The following is a 16,349-nucleotide window of genomic DNA, read 5'->3' on the forward strand; positions in this document are numbered from 1 at the left end:
AAGTACGGCCAACGAGAAGCGGTAGTGCGGTACCAAATGTATACAAACCCAATGTCATGGGTGAACCCGTCTGACTTTGACATATTTTGGCGGGAGAACGAGACATTACGACAAATACACAAGATGGGAAGAGACAGAATATATTGTCAACTCGACAGTCGTATCGACGTTTTGTATCTCTGCTAGTTGGGCGTACTTTAGTTGTAATTATGATAGATTTAAGCTTTATTAAAATAAATAAATAAATTATCTTTAAACATATTGCTAGCGAGCTTTTATACACTGTTTCGCCCACGTGGGTTTCGATCTGTCAAAGTAAGTTTTCATTTGCGCATAGGAAATATAGGGATGCTCGATTTGAGTGTTTAGTAATGTGTATCGATCGTATTGATATGATTTTAAGATTTTGATCCGATCAGTAGTTCGAAACTCTATTCAATCTCGCACAAATTGAGGCATTTGACTGGTTGGACCTATGACTGATAAAACTAGTTTTTAGCGTTGTTTTGTAACTTTTTTTGGTAAAATTTTCAAGTTTAGTAGATAGACAAAAAGCATTCTAAATTTTTTCCCTTGATCCAGAAGATTCCGGTTTCAATAAAATTTGCCGACACGAGAGACGAGAAATTTAAATAACGCAGAAAATTGCAGTTGGCAGCCCTTGGTTGTTGTGACTCAACGATTATTACAGCCGCTGAAATGAGTCCGACGATTTGATCAAATAAGCTATGAGCTCACTCAAGCATAAATGAGTTTTATTCTAATGAAAAAGAAAAGTGCTTTCTTTATTGAGTTAGGTTGAACAATGCCTAATCTGCTAGGCATCGTAAGGTTCTTGGTAACTACATGGTAGTATAGTTCCCTGTCTACTTATTATATTCTAAGTACCCTGTCTAGACTACTGAGGGCCTAGTGTGAGTTTAAATCAAACGCGCTCACATGACATTAACTGTATGACGGATTGTACAGCGCCCCTAGCGGAAACGTTCAAGAACTAAAATTTTCATACATTTTTTAAACTCACACTCAGCCCTCTGTAGTGATATTAGGACTATGCAAATGATAAAGAATGTTGTAAACAAAGTGGACTCATACTTATATGTATTTTATTCCCAGTTTGGTTAGGACTTTTCAGGCTTTGCCTATAATGGCGGATCATTATTAATTATCTTACACAAATAATTTCTATTTTATGTCCAAGCCAAGATTAGACCAATAACATCCTTGACAGACTCAATCTCGAAATCGCTTCACGGAGTACCTAACTGCGAAAGAAAGGAGCGAAGCGATTTCAGAATTAAAACTGTCACTTTATATTATTTATGTCTAGAGAGCCAGTTGTTACTATTACGTAGTACTTATTATTATTCTGTGTTACTATCCACACCATAAAGACTCAAAACTTCAAACACACTCCCTTTGTCTCGGTGCAGTCGGTCAAAGTGCACTGGATCCCGCTTGTTGCTGCATTCATGTGCGTTTCCGCCGCCCTGCCCTGGCTAGTGACGCATGACGTGTCAATAAAACGGATATCGATAACGGATATATTGTCGCTATTCACAGAATGATAGTGGTACTATCCATTATACACTTGAGTCCAAAACACTTTATTTTAACTTTGCTAATCTAGATTGCCTACTAAGATAAAAGTCACAGAAAGATGAATAAATGTTACATTATTTTTTGTATTAAAAATTAAGTAGGAAATGAGCACACTCAAGCTGAAAATTTCAATTCAGAAACTTGGGGTTAAGTGTTAATTTGTATGTTTTGTATTTTGAATTTCATTCATTCATTCAATAACAATTCTTGATAACTAAAATCATGATGATGATGTTTTTATTCCCAAGTAGCAATTGGTATTAATGGCAAAATCTTACTTGTCTTAACTCTATCTAAATTTACACTTAAGCTAAAACCAAATTAACTTAGAGTAGAGATGTTTTTCTTTAAGACTTTATATTCTTCATCGAGCGCTACTTAAGCAAATTAAGAATACCCAAACCAAGTTAAGTATTCTTTAGATAATTTGGTCTTAAGTTATTCTAAGCTTAAGTAAAAAAAATCTTATTTTACTAAATTAAGATTTTTTGTATGCTCACTTAATACTAAATAGTATAGATAAAGTATTATTTAAGTGTTGCAAAGTAAAAAAAGTATTCGTAGATTTACTTAGGACTTTTTAAAGACCATTGTCTTAGAAATAGTTTTCTGAAGATTAAGTTAATTACTTTTTTACTAGAATTAGTACATTTTGAGAAAAAATACACTTAACGGGACGATTTCGATAAAACAGGATCACGCCTATTATTTCAAGGTAATGCACGAACACCTGCGTGCGCAGCTTATTGTATTAATTTTTGATACAAAATGCGTGCGGTCGCCCGCAAACTAAATTATGCTATTATAAGTAAACTCAAAATATGATTTACTAAAATAGGTATTGTCTAAAATATTTCGAAATTGTATGGTAAAGTTGGATACAACATGATATTATACAATTTAACTAACTAGGTGACAGTAGGCCTACCCTTAAAAAATCTTAACATAATAACTACCGAAAAATGTTTCTAATAAATGTAATCCACACTTATTTACGCTGCTCAATCTTCTCATTTAATAAAATAGAAACACTGTGTGATTAAATGGCAATGCNAAAAAGTTCATCCCTAATTTTCCACCCTTGGGGTTGTTTTTTCTATTATTAAATTTAAATGGGACCACCCTTGAGGTATTACCTATACGCAGAAAAAAGATTTGTTCAAATCGGTTCATAATTGGCGGAGTTATCGCGTAACAAACATAGAAAAAAAAAACATACGGGTCGAATTGAGAACCTCCTCCTTTTTGAAGTCGGTTGAAAAGATGAATAAATGTTAGTTACATTATTTTTTTAATTAAAAATTAAGTAGGAAATGAGCACACTCAAGCTGAAAATTTCAATTTAGAAACAGGGGGTTAAGTGTTAATTTGTATGTTTTGTATTTTGAATTTCATTCATTCATTCAATAACAATCCTTGATAACTAAAATCATGATGATGATGTTTTTATTGTCAACCATGATAATGAAAATTGTTTATGGACGTACATAATTTAGATTAAAAGCGGATACGACAACAGACAGGTAATATTTTTATGACCGACTTTTTGATTACACCATGACTATGCAAATTATTTGCGACGAAGAAAGTACATTGATTAGAATATCTTCAGAATTTCAGACTAAGAAGTTGTATGGCATTTTTTTGGTTTGATGCGAAGGTTGAACTTTATAATTGAAAACAATTTGCTGGAATTAAATATGAGATGGATAGTTCACGCTAATGGCTTCCAGTGGGCGGTGGGGTGTGGTGTGTGCTATCTTATCCATAGCGGCTATCGACATACCTATCCGCAGCAGTGAGTATCCCCTCCCTATCGGATGCTGTTAATTCTCACCCTGTCTCTGGGGTCAGCTATTGAACTGATTATCGAGTATCGATAGCGACTATCGACACATCCGCAACAGTGAGTGTCCCCTCCCTATCGGATGCTGTTAATTCTCGCCAGTCTCTGGGGTCAGCTATTGAACTGATTATCGAGTATCGATAGCGACTATCGAAACATCCGTAGCAGTGAGTGTCTCCTCCCTATCGGATGCTTTTAATTCTCGCCCAGTCTCTGGGGTCAGCTATTGAACGATGCCCTCCGGACGTCGCCACGTACTTGCTTTCAATTTAGGATGGTTAATGCCCATTGTTTCAAGTTGTTAATATTATTGTTTGGTGCTTAAGTTTTATTGGTCTTAGAAATGAATGGACTATTTGTCTGTATAAATAAACAGAGGCTTTTGAAGGCGTAATGATTACTTAGGATACTCATTGAGGATTCAAAGGAACTTTTTATCGGTTGAAGTGATGGATCGCATGTTGGACTATAATGCCAGTGTTTGGATTGGATCTCACCAGGGACAAATATCAGTGTGTTGAACCCAAGCGTTTATCTATACTCTATGGATGTCTATTACTTCTGAAACATAAATTGTATTCATCATCAGGTCATTTATTTAGAGTCCGCTGCAGGAGGACGACCCAGAGCCAACACGCCTTAAGCTGTCCAGGCGGGATGTAAACGGCTGATGTTTGCAAACGGCTATGCTCGGAGTTTCCTTGCGTGATCGAATCAGAAATGAGGAGATCCGCAGGAGAACCAAAGTAACCGACATAGCTCGCAGAATTGCTAAAATCAAGTGGCAGTGGGCGGGGCACATAGCACGTAGAGACGATGGCCGTTGGTGCAGGAAAGTTCTCGAGTGGCGACCACGGGGCTGGAAGACGTAGCGTGGGCAGGCCTCCTACTAGGTGGACCGACGATCTGGTAAAGGTCGCGGGAAGAGCCTGGATGCGGGCAGCGCAGGACCGTTCATTGTGGAAAACCTTGGGGGAGGCCTTTGTCCAGCAGTGGACGTCATTTGGCTGAAACGAACGAACAGTGAAGGTCAAGTTTGTCCTGGGGGAAAGTTAAACTGTCATTGATCCCTCAACGAAATTAATCAGAAGAACAAGAGTTCGAAGTTGAGGTGTGTCTGATGCCCACGGTAACAGGGTGGTTCTATTATACTGAACTCTACTGAAACCACATGGGTGTTTATATTCATATTCATTATCTATTAATCGACGTTTTTCTTATCTCTGTTGATTAGTTTCTGGTGTAGGTAAAACCCCGCTAAGATTAAGATTAAATTCTTAACTTTCACGAACACAAAATAGTTGTGACAGTAACTAACGTTGTACACCACGTATAGCGTTTAATAGGAGACCATAGCCTATTAGACAACAGTACAAGAGGGGACTGCCACTTTTCTGAACGTGTGCCATGGAGTTAAACTTAGTATCAAGTGACGTACGGTATCTTACGGTCCCCTCTCGTATTCTAAGTGCGATTTAGCAACAAAAATAGAAAGTCTACTGCTGTCAGCACATTGTAGTGTCATCACTAATTAATTCAAGCTTATCAGCCAATATGTTATCAACTGATAGTCAAACAATAAGGCAATAAAAGAAATTATTCGCTCTTATCGTTGTTTGGGACTGGACTACGTGCGGAGTGTCACATAGTATGCTTGGTCGAGGTTGGTTATGAATGAACGGTGGCATCTAGCATTTGCTATTGACTTTATTGGACACACATTTGTAGTCATTGTAGACAATGTAGGAGTAACATTTACAGCCAATATCAATATCCTCATATGCTCCTTCAGGTCGAGAGTGAATAAGCATTTACTGGGAAAGAAGCACCTTAGACTGCAACTCACTGAAAGTCGGGTATGACGCGGTCAAATCTACATAACCAAGATTAACCATACACACTTAAGCAGAGTAGCTAGCTAGATTTGAATCTTGAAAAACTTTGGTGTAAAAAAACTGATGCCCTAAGTTTTACGTTAGGTTTTGTACATAAAATAATCTTTTTATCTGGTATTTTGGTATGTTTGTGAGTATTGTAGCTCCCTTGCAGGAGAGCACCCCACGCTGCGTATGCATCGTTTGAAATCGTCTTTTATTTTTACAAAAGTATGTTAAAAACCATACCAAGGCAACAAATCGGTCTTGTGATAAATATAATGTGACAAATTCTTTATTGCTCCATGTACATAATATAAAGGTTTTTGCATGACACTTGATTTTCTTGGTATTTAAATAGTTTTTGGTAAAATAAGAATTTGATGCAAACACTTTGAAATTACGTAGTTATTTCCTTTAGGTACGGGTAAGTTCCACAGTTTAAAAAAAAATTGTCTTTCCTGAAAGACATTGTTTGCATATTACGAGTTATCACATCTAGACCGACAAACGTCACGACCGATAATATTTATTTTATCGATAAAAAGTTAATGCATTTTCAAAGATCTTATCCACTAAAATATCCTAATTGAAGTGATTAAGTTACCGCACAGCTGCGAGGGGGGAAGTATAATGCACATGGGAGGGGGAGGGGAGGCGCGGGCGCATCTTCTATTTACAAACTACAAGTTCATTAACGTCGCTTTTATTAGCGCTAGGGAGGGGGTGGTGTCGATGATTTTATCGATAGATTGCAAACAAAATGCTGAGTCTTAAAAAATGTCTGGAGACTTAAAAAAAATTAAAACTGTTTTAATTTACATTAGTTTTGGTAGAGAATGAGACTGATAATTCTGATGTAATATTAGGAAAATTTAACGTCACTTTATTAGCGATAGGGAGGGGGTGGTGTCGATGATTTTATCAAAAATTACAAACAATTTTTTAAAATATTTTTTTAGTTTACACTAGTATTTGGAAAATAAGATGATGTAATATTAGGAGCATTTATTTAAGAATATTGTTAAAGCAAGTAAACTTATCTTCTTTAATGAGTAAATCTGTTGTGTACTCAAAGTAGAAAATAATTGTCCGCCGTTGTCCTAGAACAACGTGTACCATGTTAATTTCTCAATAATTAATTATAAATTAACTTTACCATTGACCTTTACCACAATTACATGTTTTGATTATATCGTACTAGTTACTGCATGAAACAAGTTAATTTTTTAAATGTCAAACTAATAAATCAATTTACGATAAAAGTTAACAAGTAACTTGCGCTGATTTATTATTGACAACTTCCATTTGAGACGCTAATTAAAAGAAAATATATAATTACTAGCGGCCGCCCGCGACTTCGTACGCGTGGATCCCGTTTTACCCCCTTCATCTATCTTAAGCGGTTTAGATTTTTTCATACAAAAGTTTTTTCCCGCTAACTCCCGTTCCCGTGGGAATTTCGGGAATTCCTTTCTTAGTGCACCTATACGTTACCTAAGCTACGTCCCTTCCAAATTTCAAGTGCCTGCGTTTAGCCGTTTAGGCTGTGCGTTGATCTGTCAGTCAGTCAGTCAGTTTCTCCTTTTATATATTTAGATGATATTATTATAAAACTATTATTCTGTTATCGCAACCTTCGAGATTATACGACCGGATCCGGAAATATAATGGGGGACAGGAAATAAATAAGCCACAGGCAATGGCTCAATCAATATTACTACTCAATTACATTTGATTGACAGTGACATTAAGAACGAAGTGACAGCTATAAACAAAAAAAAAGTAGAAATCCCTGCAATAGTAAAGATTGTAGAAATTTTGATAGCAATAAGAGCTACTGGAAAAGCATATTCCTCAGATATTGAACGATTTTTCATTTCAAAGACTTTTATGACTTGAACATAGTTACGATCCATTCAATCAATTCTGCCCAAAGCCCAGAATATGACCCTACTGTGATAGGTAATTATGTATGTAAATATGTTTTTTTTTTTAACCACAATGTATTTCTCTTTTACAATTTATTTATCGTAGACTTAAGAGGTACCTATAGGTCACTAGCACTTTACTCAGTCAGTATCTGAGGTACGGGAGGGTGTTTTTGTAGATCCTTTAAAGTATCCTTTGTCACAAAATAAAAAATCTATTCAGTCAAAATATTTATTCAGTTTAGACCAGAAGTGGCACTTATGAACGTCAAAATTTAGTACTAAATCAGTGGTTCTTAACCACTGGTGGTCCCTGGAGGCATTCCAAGTGGCCAAAGACATCGTAATAAACAAGTGACGTGACGAGTCGAGTCAACAAACGGCGCACAGTGTGCGATAAATAGACCTTCCCTTTCATAGGATTTTGAAGAAAAAAAAATTGGTCCCTGACAAGACAGTTTGGTAAAATGGTCCCTCGTGACTTAAAGGTTAAGAACCACTGTACTAAATAATAATTCACATAATACATCATAGTATTATGTCAATGTCACCCCTCCCGTGCCGCTCCCATACCTCAGGCACTGACTAAGTTATGCTCTAGAACTATACAAGGTGTTAGGTAAATGGGTATATGAGCCGACACTAGCCCATGTTAACATAGGCATATAAATGGTATGGTGAAGTCAGAAATTTGATATCATGATTTTATTTTTTTAAATTTTCATACAAAATAAATTTTACAAAATCCGATTTGTATGAAAATTAAAATAGTTAAAATGAAGATATCAATTTTCTGACTTCACCATACCATTTATATGACCATGCTAACATGGGCTAGTGTCGGCTCATATACCCATTTACCTAACACCCTGTATAATAGGCATCGTAAACACGGCAGCTTACTAAACTTGTGTCCATTCAAGCATATCGACATTTAAATTACGGCGGTGCTGATTCTTGTCTCGCTGTCGTTCAACATAACGATTTAACACAACTGGTGCGTGTCCATTATAAAGCTTAATATCTATTAAAATCTAGATAAATCTATAAATTATTGGGTGGATAACTTAAGAGAATTTTCCTTAAAAATCTTTGTCAGACATTAGGGTTGTACACTCGTTAGGAAAATAACTAAAAATATCGATAAAACATAATGATATTATTTTCGAATGTGGATCTAACTTCGAAAATGTTTATGTAAAATCATCTAAATAAATATGTCCTTGGATATTATACAGCGTCATTTAATCCCAAAGGAGTAGTAATATTTTTTTTTAATAATTTGAATTAATAAAAAAATTAAGTTGAAATTTAGTTTGTCGCATATCGTCATAAATTATATCCTACATTTTATTCTGGGTTATAAATAATAATACTTACTGTAAAGTTACACCAAAATCCGTTTAGTAGTTTTTGCGTGAAAGAGTAACAAACATCCAGACATCCACACAAACTTTCGCATTTATAATATTTAGTAGGATAGTAGGTAGGTATTATCATCATCATGCAGCCACTGCATGCCCATTGCTGAACAATAAGTAGTATTATGACTAAAACATTCATAATGCGTTGTTAAAATTCAGTTTTGGATAAATAACGTTCTAAATACCAAAGAATTGGCCCCCAGAGCCCGCGCAGCGCAAAGCCGTCCGCGTGGGCCGGACGGTCAAGTACGGTAGCCGTGTTTTTGGACATGTCAATCATTAGATGTTGATTCATTCAACCTACGAATAAGTCCATTAAGCAGACGAACGATCTGCTAAATACAGCGGTAGATTAAACCACATATTTCTGTTGAAAAATAGCTTCTATTACGACTGTTTAAGGTACCTGGGTAGCTTGATGTACTGATGTACTGTAATGACTATATTGGGCAACTTTTGTGAGTTCATTAATCATTATACGATTGGATTGTAAGTGGATTGAAAAAAGAAACCGCGTGTCAAATGATAAATATATCGATGTTATTTGTATGGGTAACTTGAAAGTAAAAGTTTATTGACGTTCTTTGGAGGAATTGAAAGGATTTCCTATCTCCTTTTTAATGTTCTATTAAATTATTTAAAAATATTTGGTAACATGGATTTATGCCAAAAGGTTCAGTGTTACCTTCTGTAGCATGAACTTCATAAAAAAACAGTCTCCAAAACATTATTATCATCATGACCAGTAAAGAAGCTAATTGAATTTAAAGTAAGCCTTTGGGCAAAGCCAACTTTGATAATGAATTTACTCTGGTGGATGATGATTACTGTATATTTTCATTTAATACTCGTATTTACCCGATGTTAGCTGAGAATATAGACTGCATGGCATGGTTAACAGCCACTTAACTAATCTTCTATCTACTTGATAACAAGCTCTCATAGTACATAATGAAGGTACTTAAGTACTCAAATCATCAGAACTCGTTACGCAAACTGATGTCAGAGGCGTGATCGTAATCCGATTGTGCTTACACCTGGCTTTGTAGCCTTTTGTCGTCCATTGTCGAGGATTGTCGTATACAGGGTGGCCAGGGAGTTGACGTTCAAAGCTAAAATTTAGATTCCTTACAAAGTGTAATCTTTCCAAATCCAAATCACACCCATGTACCTATGTTCTATCCTGAGCAGTTCTTAATAATTATATAATACTGTATTTTTATGTGTGCAATAAAATAAATAATAATACTCGAATCCAAAGGTACTTATTTAATTTGTTTTCGATACTTACATTAAATATGTGCAAGGAGCTACCAAGTTCAAACAGTAAAATCACAAAATTAACTCTATCTCCAAAGCTCTAAGCAAAATCTTTAAACACAATATTGGGGGCGATTTGGATTGGATACACCTTGATGTAAGAAATTTTAGATTTGAGCGTCAACTTCCCGGCCATCCTGTATATTGTCGATCCAGTTAGACGCGTTGTTGCGCTAATTGGTGTAGATGCGTGTGCGCACACCCACGTGGGAAGCGGCCTTTGTGTGCGGTGTTGCTAGTAAATCAATTTGAACAACGAAAAAAAAAGTTTTAACTGCTATGCTTGCCTATGAATAGTTATTTCAGCATTGAGGTGAAGAAATAGTCGGGTTGTTCCTATATAGTATCCGCGAATCGAGACAATACAAATAAAATTTTCCGCGGTCTTGTGCGACAGCTTGTGGTTTGATGGGTTAGGTGAAAAAAGCAAATATAAGTCTAAATTATACTCTTTTCTTCCGCTGGTCATTTATCTTTTACTGTAGAAATACGAACCTTTCAAAATATAAGCGAGAGATAGAAAGAGAGATAAAACGAGGGATTTGATTTTGTTAGAAGGTAGAAAAAAAGCAGTTTGTTTCATTGTCTTATTCAAACTCATTCTTTAGACTTACTGAAAGCACATGAAGACACAATACACAAATGATACCAAAATAAATGTATTATATGTATACTATAGTCTTTTTCACGTAAGATGATCCGTATGACACTTCAAGGTTATCCATATTACGCATACTACATATGCAGAATATTTTTGAAAAAATATTTGTATTTTATTAGCAATATAATAAAAATAAATTAACTACTTGTCTTGAAATATATAGTAAAATCTGAGTCTATTGATTTTATTTTAATTAAATACGATGTAAAAATATGTTTTATTTAATGTACGCAATGTGTGAAACGGATTAGATTTAGTGCTGGGGTATTTCTTGTATAATAAAATCGATTATTTCCGCGGTTCATTAATCGATTGCAGTGAATACTTAGTTATTAAAAACATCACAAAAATCAACTATATTTTTCGATTATTGACTTAAATAAACGCTTTGAAAATAAATTAATAGTTTTTAATTTAAAGAAACAGAACCAGTACTTTTTAGGAATCGTTTTTTTGTACACGAACCATGAAATTTGAATATTATCGATAAAAAATTGTTACAATAATATTTGTAATTAAAAAAACATGTTTTTTGTTAAATAACACATATACAAAATATTTATCTAAAAGTAGGTTTTACTAACTCTTCGAAAAAAATCGATAGATAAATCGCTATGGTTTAGTTATGTGACATCTCTAAATCTTTCAAACTCGAAACGTCATACGGATCATCTTAGGTGAAAAAGACGCTTTCCGCCCGCGGCTCTGCCCGCGTGGAATTTTGTCTGTCACAGAAAAACAATATCGCACGCGTATTTGCTCACCGTTTAGACCTACCCTGGACTACGTACGACAAACCTTTTAATACCAAAATCAGCTCAATCGGCCCAGCCGTTCTCGAGTTTTAATCAGACTTAACGAACATCAATTCATTTTTATTTATATAGATTTAATTAATTACTTTTTTACTCTAGCAACCCAAAGCCAGGGTGTTCCACATTTTTTACCAAGGCGTTCTCTCCGCCCATCACTGTCTTCGATCATTCAACTTGCTACATTCGGTCCATGCAATCCTAACGAAGTAGTTTGATTGAATTTGCATTCAGGTTATCATTGAAGTTTGGACTATCTAATCTATGTGTGTTATCTAAGGATTATGAATTTGAGACGTGTTAGAACGTGCAATTATTTTTGCAAATGACATTTGCCAAATTCCATAGCTAATGAGAGAAAGAGCGGCAGTGGTTAGGTGTCAAATTGCTTAATTTCAGTCAATGACGTGTGCTAAAAAGATAAGTTTTGAGCAATCACAATGAGATCTGTCGATGAATAATTTTATTCAAGTTTTATAAATTACTCAATAATCAATCGGTGTAGGTAGGTGTTACGACCACCTTACATACATAGATACATTTTTATAGCCTTATTCTATGTATGTATTTTATCAATAATGTCAATTCATAAGATAAATATATTAAACTCAATGTTAAACTTTTGTTTCAATCACTCACAGTAGGTTTACCTACTCCGAGACGATGAACTGTAATATACGTAATTTAGGTACCTACATTATGTTGTACTTAGCTGGAATACCAGGGTCAATTTAGGTTTTAGTTAACGTAAAAGTTTAACGTCCTGACTTCCGAATTCCATTTCAAGTAGCTATCGGATAAAAATGTCATAACTTGATAAAATGGCGCCCAAAATATTTTAAGCCTTCATTGTCTGTGCTGTTATCGAAGGGAATAGATAATTTATCATTTGTTTACATTCCTATTCACATTATATCGATGCAATTACACGTTTCCATCGATTTATTTATGAGTTGTATCTTATGCTCACTACGCGGATGTCATTATAAATTAAACTGCTCTGCATTGCTAATTCACTAATCCTTCACGGTGGTATTAATGTGTTTTAGATTATCATCTGAGTTACAAATTATAGCCTCAAATGTAGTGCGTTTATTGAATTTATAATTATGCAAAATATAGACAAGACAAATTGAAATGAAATATCTTTTACTCAATTTTCATTAAAATTTGACGTTTAAGAACGATAAAAAAATGAAAAAGGGTCTTAATTCGGAGCCCTATTTATGTTTACTTTGTAATTTTTATAGGTATTGCACACAAACACACACAGGACATTATTTTTTTTGTAACAAAGGTTTCTTTAAATTTTATCGACAAAGCTACATCAATCTTATGCTGACAATTAATTGGCTTATCCTGTACTCATTCAAATGACTTTGGCGCATTTTGGGGAATACCATTCTTCGTGGTCGATTTGATTCCCAATTAACTTAAAAAGTTAAAGTTAATTTTCCTTGGGTGATCCAGGCACCCAGTTTTTTCGGATTGCTTTAAATGCAGAAGGCATAAGAATTTGTTACAACTTCCGGTAACTGAACTATCGATAAATTTTATCGACACCGGCACGTCACTAGAAAGCCGCATGCGGGCGCGAGCTTTATTATCCATCGTGTAAACATAGGGTGGCTGGTGCAGTCTGCGCCCGCTTTAAGCCCGCCAGTTGTTACTGTTTGTCTGTCTGCGCTGGTTTTAGATAACTATTGTTTACAAAAGTTTTTTTATTGAGTATACTGCTTTGGAAGTTAACTGAACTAATGTGATGTAGCTCTGTATTTTGTTTTACAGAATTTAAACATTGGTCTTTTTAAACATTACATAAATAGAGAAAAAAATTGAATTTGAATTTGAACTTTAGGAAAATACAAATTCACATACTCGTACATGCTAACTACATGGAATCGTGATGATGCATTTTTGTTCTTCTTTGGGGTTCGTTCGTCAAAGTTTCAAATAAGGATTATTTAATACGGTTTTGATTTTGAAGTTGTTAAATTAAGATAAATGTTAACTGTTTACGCAATATCTTTAACCTTGATGTGTGTACACGTTTTTGGGTAATGATCTAGTTTTAAGCATGTATTCTTCTTCTTATTATTCTTTCTATGTATATTATTTGTGAGTGTTACGTTACTTGTTGTGTATGCCTAAATAGGGGAGAGTTTGGTATATTGTACCGCCGGGTAAATTGTACCACCCTCATATTTCGTAAAGTATTTATTGAATGTCTGTAATTGCAACACTCAGCGATACACAACTAAAATCAATTAATATCGGCCATGTGGTTTTTGCCGTGACAACAAACACGTGTGTTTTATTTTGAAAAGTATTTTTTCATTGATTTCAAGTAACTTTTGACAATACATGTTTAGTTTGTAATTTTGTTAAATTTAATCACAGGGTGTTTCTAATATATTATTTAGAAGCGTAAATTAGTGTGGATTGCAATTATTTGAAACATTTTTCGGTATTTATAAGCTATATTTTTTACCGATTTTTTAAAAGCACTATCACCTAGTCGGCTAAATTGTACCACATCAAGTTGTATGGAACTTTACCAAAGTATTTTGAATTTTTTTTTAGTAAATCATATTTTGAAGTTATAATAGCGTAGTTATGTTTGACTAACAATAAATGAAAGCAAAAGACTGGCAAAGTAGATTAGGTACAAGTGTGCGTAACGATAATTGGAATTACAAAACTTGTACTCAAAATCGTGATAACGTGTAAAACAATGTCGATTGTCTATGTTATTATCTACTTGTTCCTTTTCGTTTCCTAATTTGTTAAGAATGTATCGTATAATATTTTGCCATAGTTTTTTTATAGGCTTGAAATTTATTGAAATCCAATTTAGTAACCCTGTGGTACAAATTATCGAACCGGTTGGCTAAATTGGACCGAAGCTCTGAACTCGTACTTTGTTGATTTGTGCTAAATATACAACAATCATGTTAATTAATACTTATGAAATAGTAAGTTGAATAATGTATCTTTTATTATATACCATGGACATTAGCAAAAACAAAAGAAAACTATGTGTAAAATGGGATTGAAAAAAACTGGTCCAAATTAGCGGACTCTCCCTTAAATAAAATAAAATAAATAATAGTACTTAGGGCTAATCTATGATATGACTATTGCCACATTATTTATACTCTTGTATCAAATAATTGTAATAAATAACATACACTCTTAAATCCATGTCAACACAAATCTCCAAACGTCTATTCCTAGCCTAAAATCTGTCAGCTAAGACTGAAAATTGCCCGGAAATATGCTATTTCAGCAGACTACCTGCAGATTCGACCTAGTTTCCAGATATGAAACGAGGCTGAAAATACCTACTGCCAGATTGAAATATCTGAGCTTTTTTGATGAAAAGAGCTTTCATAGGCGATTGCGCTTTGATGTTTTACTAATGTGTCGAGCGACGTTTTTAAAAGTAACATTAAAGACTTGAAACTTTTACGGTTAAGAAGTTTTGATTATTTTTAATTCAATCGGGTTTCCCTTGCTTGAATTGATATTATGGATCGATTCCTGACAGGATAAGATTTTCTTGGCTTGAGTAAAAGTGTGTTGAAAGACAATAAGCTACATAGGTAGCACAAAGACTAAACAATGAAAAATATAATTAAAAGTCAAAGTCAAAGCTTTTATTTGCTTAGGCCCTTTCCAGGGCGCTTACACACGTCCCAAATACAGGGTGTTAGGTAAATGGGTATATGAGCCGACACTTGCCCATGTTAACATGAGCATATAAATGGTATGGTGAAGTCAGAAATTTGATATCATCACTTTATTTTTTTTAATTTTCATACAAAATAAATTTTATAAAATCCGATTTGTATGAAAATTCAAATAATTAAAATGAAGATATTAATTTTCTGACTTCACCATACCATTTATATGCCCATGTTAACATGGGCTAGTGTCGGCTCATATACACATTTACCTAACACCCTGTATAGCTAGCTCTACCACCTCTTCAAGACAACATATGGGCTGGTGCTGAGAAGAAGTGGCGGAAGAAACTTACGCCCGTATTCAAACGATGCTTGCAGTGAAGCAGCAAATCGAACGCACAGTGTTGAATAGAGCTCTGTGATTGGTTCATGTGTCACCCTGTGCGTCCACGCGCACTGTGAGGCCGCATAGTAATGTTAATGACCTTTGTCAGCGTAGGTTTATGTAAAAGATACTGGACAAAAGCTTATGTAAGGAGAAGTTAATGCATCGTAATTTTCTAATTAAACAAGTAATTCAATTTGTTCATTCACAAAACCGTTTCCGTCCAGATTGCCCACCGGATTCTCGGTCATACAACTCATACATACACATCGTTAAAGTTTAACGTCCCTGCATCTGTGTAGCCTTGTTTCCTTTCCCTGGTGTTGGACAATCATAAGGCTCGGTTTCCACTAAGGCAGAGAGGTACGGAGATGAGCAGCGAAGATGGCAGGCTATTTCCACTAAAGCGGAGCGGAAAAGAGCGGAGCGATGAGGAGACGAGCGAGAGGAGATATAAGATTTTAAACTTTCGCGTTCCTTTTCAACTAAAATAGAAAGACACGGGTCTTAACGCGACGCTATGGTGCAGCTGTGGTCGCAAGCAGACTTGCAGACAGACGAAACGTCTAGCCGTGAGTACATAATGTAACTCATTAATAAACGTCGCGTTAAGACCTGTGTCTTTCTATTTTCAAAGTCGGCCGTTTGGTGTAGTGGTTCGAAACGGACTACTATTCCGGAGGTAGCGGGTTCGATTCCCGCACAGTACAAACATTTGTGTGCATGAACATATTTGTTGGTATTGGACTGGGTGTTTTGTATGTATAATAAGTATGTATTTACAAAAAAAAAGTATTTAAGTATG

This window comes from Ostrinia furnacalis, unplaced genomic scaffold, assembly GCF_004193835.3.
Source record: "Ostrinia furnacalis isolate ACB-3 unplaced genomic scaffold, ASM419383v2 OfSCF1231, whole genome shotgun sequence".
NCBI lineage: Eukaryota > Metazoa > Arthropoda > Insecta > Lepidoptera > Crambidae > Ostrinia > Ostrinia furnacalis.